Below are 4,965 nucleotides of genomic sequence, written 5' to 3'. Positions count from 1 at the left end.
TATCATATTTTTAACAAAATATGTAGGCTGACAAGATATCTCACTGGATAGAAGAGCTTGATTCCTGGTTCCCCCAAAGGAGAAGGAGAAAATAAACTCTTTTGTCTTCTGAAATCCACAACAATGGACTCATGGATTTGCACATACAAACACATACAGGCACACACACACATACACACAATTTTTAAAAAATGAAATATGTGAACATTTGTCATTACTCCCCCATGAGTGGACATATAAAATATATTCCAAAGTATTTGCTTATGACCATCTCTTTTTTCCTGTTTAATTCACTGAACCTAGATTCCTTGCTTCACCTTTACCTGTGTAGCTGTTATTTATTTATTTGTTTGTTTGTTTGTTTATTCATTCATTTATTTATTTATTTATTTTTACTGGGATCCAATGGATTTCTGAAATCCATTTTTAACACAGAGCATCTCTTGCATAGCTAAGTGTTTTAATAGTCCATGTTGAACTGCTTGTGCTTCGTCATGTTTGCATTAAAGAAACATTTCCTGATTGTCAATAGCACTGCAGAATATGGATTAGGTGGTGTTTTTAAAAGCCCCACAACGATATTGTGAAGATTAATATACATCACAGAAACACTAGAGACCGATTAAAAGGCAACAAATCAGTGAGACTATGCTTGTGTGGCATAATCAATATGCATAAGAACTGGGAGAGTGAAAATTGAGGGAGAGTAATCTGAGGTGTAATTAGATCTAATTACATTTTGAGATAATGACCCTGATCATGCCCTGGTGATTCCACAGGTGCTGTTTGAGGTTATGAAGATTTGGTTCTCCTGTTATACACACATGTTTTGTACACCCCAGTAAAAGATGGCCTTATTTGACAGTCAGTGTTCCTAGAATTATTTCTCTCCTTGAGACTAGGAACTGACAATATTTTTAGTTTTGGGTAAATGCTATGCTCATAGTTTATGTTTTTACACATTAAAATAGGTCAGGTAAAAATGTTTGGAGCATTATAGATGGAAATAGTCCATTATTATTTGACTACTTTTATCATTGAATTGGAAAAAAGTAGATTAAGATGTATTTCTCATATTAAATGCCAACTGTATGGGAAAGCAGAAATTCACTGTTATACACATAGCAATTTAAAAATATATTGAACTGCAATAAATAAAAGAGCTCAAAATAAACCATCTGCTGCCTTCTCCCTCTCTTTCTACAACAGAAGTCCATGTGCCTTTGACTCTAAAGTGGCCAATATTAGCATGCAAGCTACAGTGTCACAGAAGCCTATGGAGTAAAATTTCTGTTAAAGGCCTTTAGGTATGTGGTTTCAGCTAGAACTTAATTTTATTTATTTTTCATCTTTAATACTATAATAGATTCATCAGTATTTTTCATGTGTTAAAGTGTTGAAATATAATAAATATTTATCTCTAATATAAAGAAAACAAAACAAAATCACAAATGTTCTTGCACATTATTGAATTGTATGTATAGATAAATTGCCTTATTTCTGAAAAAAGCAGTTTGGGCTTATTTTTCATTTGTCTCAATTGTTATTCTTTAATGCTTTTATTAGTGTTATGCAAGGAGATAGTTCCATACTTGCAATATATGAACATCACTTAAGATGTATCTTAGATGATTGAGAATGCACTATTATTATTTTTGAATTATTTAATTTATAATATAATTATCATATTTCATGTCTACTGCCCACTTTTATTTTTTAATTTCCCTGCCCATTTGCATATTGAGTTTTAAATCCTAATTAATTTAGATAGCTAACTTTCTTAATTATCTCAAGTTCATATTTGTCTTTAATTTCATTGTATTTATTTTATTTAGAGGGTTTTAATCTTATATAATCTAACTTAGAAGATAACTTATTCTATAAACAGCTTGCTTTCCTGAGAAACAATAAATATGTCTTCTACTAATGTACTATAATAGCCTCAAAGTTGAAGAGATGGTTCTGCAAACAAATAATTGTTTACATGTATATTTTAAAGTTGAAAATATCCATGAAGCTGTAAGCACGCTAAAGTTACAGAGGAGCAGACCAATTTTCCCCTAATGTTAGAGACTTACCAATTAGTGAATTAATGAACAAGCCAGCCGAGCATGGTTACAAATGCAGGAGGCCAAATCACAAAGTGCACTTGAAAAATGTATTCAGTACCATGTGTTTGACAATGCTTCAGGGCAGACTTCTAACATATTCTGTGAAGGTAGTTTAGTGTGAGTGATAATGAGGTCTCACCCCAGTTCCCAGCTAATGATTTGCTGCTGAGAAATGGAGGCAGACTGCTGGATATTCCAGGAGAATTACAGGGTTTGCAAGCCAGAGACATGACACTTAACTGGCTTCTCTTGTTACGGCAATAGTTTCATTTTTTTTTAACATGATGCAATTTTACGACTCTGTTATTTTAAGTCTATAGTGAAGCTTCAGTGTCACTATAACTGTAAATGAAATGTTAATGAATGAAACATACTCAGTTGTAATAACTAAATCTACCTGTGATTTCACAGAAAAGTAACCCAAAAGGCAGCATTTGCGATTGCAAAAGCTATGAGGTTATATACTCAACACCTATTTCGTTTTTCTATTAAATGAAACCGAGTCTCTAATTCTACTTTGATGACATAAAAGTACTTGCATGAAGACTAATATGTTGGCATAAATTCATAAATAAAATAATTCAATATACAATTTTGGTTACATTAAACTTTTGGGAAAAGCATTTTGCAGTGGATTCCAGGACAGGCATTGATACTTGTTTCTGTAAAGGATTCTAGAAACTCAGGTTAGAAAGAGTTTTGTGAGACTGTGACTCATTCAATACTTTTCCGGGAAAAGGAATGATTGTTTTGTGAGAAAGTTGAGATGGCGACTCATAGAAAAACCGATGAAACAAGTACCGTGCCAGTATGCTACATGTGAGAAGTCTGTGTGCACCTCCTTTGTATGCTCCATCATACACTTATGTCTCCTCTAAAACACCACATTTAGTTATGTTATTATTTTACTTTTAAAACGATCTTATTGTATATAGCCCTCTCAGTTCCTTCTCCCTCCCGTTCTCCTGCTCCCCCATCTTCTCCCCATCCCACCCCCATACACTCCACACACATTTAATTTTGAACGAAAAGATGGAGTACTAATAAAATAAACTTCATTTTTTTTTTCTGCTTTTCAAGTACAACTAACTGTTTTGGGTCTCCTTTGCTGACGCTATGTTACATGGTTTCTTCTATGAAATCCCCTCTGCTCTTCGTTTCTTACTGCTCCTCTTTTCCAGTGCCATCTTTGCTTTGCCACATTGCTCCGATTTTCCTCCTTCGTCTCTTTTTTTAAATGTATTGACTACTTAAAACTTGCCAAGAGTCAAGAATTCAAAGTGGTAGGCATTAAATAGAAATGACTTTGTAACTCCTGCCCTTAACTTACAGGATTTCACCATCAGAAGAAAGATTGTTAAAATTGTCGGGACTGCTTCTTCTCTCAGGTACTCCGTAGGAGTCTTTGCTTTGACTCCTGGGTGCACAGGCTGGATGTGTCTCTCTGTGTCTAGGTTACCTCACTCAGAATGATTGCCTCCATATCTATCCATTTGACTACATATTCCAAATTTTTACCTTTCCTTAACAACTGAATAAGCTTCCATTGTGTGAATGCACCAGACTTTCATTATTTATTCATCGGTTGATGGACATCTCAGTTGTTACTATGCTCTGGATGTTAGGATTAAAACAGCAATGAATACAGATGAGAAAGTATCCTTATAGTAAGATGGCCAGTTTGACAGTAGCAGTTATGATCCTGACTTCATGTAGAAGCTTCCTAAAGTGTATACATATATGGAACATGGTGTCCTAACACTATCAAGTTTCTTGTAATTGATGCCTGCTGGGAATGAGAAAATCAGGTTTTTTTTTTCTAGTGGAATATCATTGGGTTTATCAATCACATTCTAGGTCCTGCTCCATATCTAGGCCAATACAAAGTGAATTTGATTGGTTTTGGGGCTTTCTGTTTCAGTTTGTTTTGTTTTCACAATTTTCTGTCTTATTGATTTTTTTTGTTTGCTTTGATTTTTACTTTTGTGGTTTGCTTTTCTTGAGAAAGAGAGAGAAAATATATAGTTGGGTGGTGGTGAACATAATAAAGATCCGAGAGGACTTTGGAAAGGATAAATACATGATCAAAATATACTATATGAAAGTAATTAAAGAAAAGTAAATGTGAATTTTTATACTTTAACTTTTAAATTTGTTACTTTGAGAATTCCTTTCCCTATATTTTCACTAGAATATTTTTTAACAGAGAATTGGTCTTACAGATAATACCAACTGAATCCACTTTATAGCCATAATACAAATTACTGCTGAGATTTATAAACTGAACTTAGTCAGCAGTACAGTATTTATGTAATGAAGTGCGGCAAGTTTCCGTGCTTTCTATAGTTCAGACAAACAAAAAACAATGAGATCTGACATTTATAGCTATCCCAGTAATTTATTAGAAAGAAAACTCTAATTTTTATATATAGAATATTTTTATATATAGGAAAATAGAGGTCACCCAAATGGTAGAGAAAATTAGACCAAATATTATAGAACTGAACCTCAATTAAGTTACTTCAGAAATACACTTATCCTTAAGAAGATTAATCATTGGCCATACGATGTCCCCAGTTAGTTCCTGGGGCAGCTGAGGTCAGAGAACCTGAAATGACCCTATCCTATAGCCATACTGATGAATATCTTGCATATCACCATAGAACCTTCATCTGGAGATGGATGGAGATAGAGACAGAGACCCACACTGGAGCACCGGACTGAGCTCCCAATGTCCCAAGGAGGAGCAGAAGGAGGGAAAATATGAGCAAAGAAGTCAGGACCACGAGGGGTGCACCCACCCACGGAGACAGTGGGGCTGATCTATTGTGAGCTCACCAAGGCCAGCTGGACT

The sequence above is a fragment of the Alexandromys fortis genome, unplaced genomic scaffold (assembly GCF_014885135.2).
Source record: "Alexandromys fortis isolate MF-2015 unplaced genomic scaffold, M_Fortis_MF-2015_v1.1 scaffold_20, whole genome shotgun sequence".
In the NCBI taxonomy this organism is placed as follows: Eukaryota; Metazoa; Chordata; class Mammalia; order Rodentia; family Cricetidae; genus Alexandromys; species Alexandromys fortis.
Note: the sequence above shows the minus strand (reverse complement) of the source record.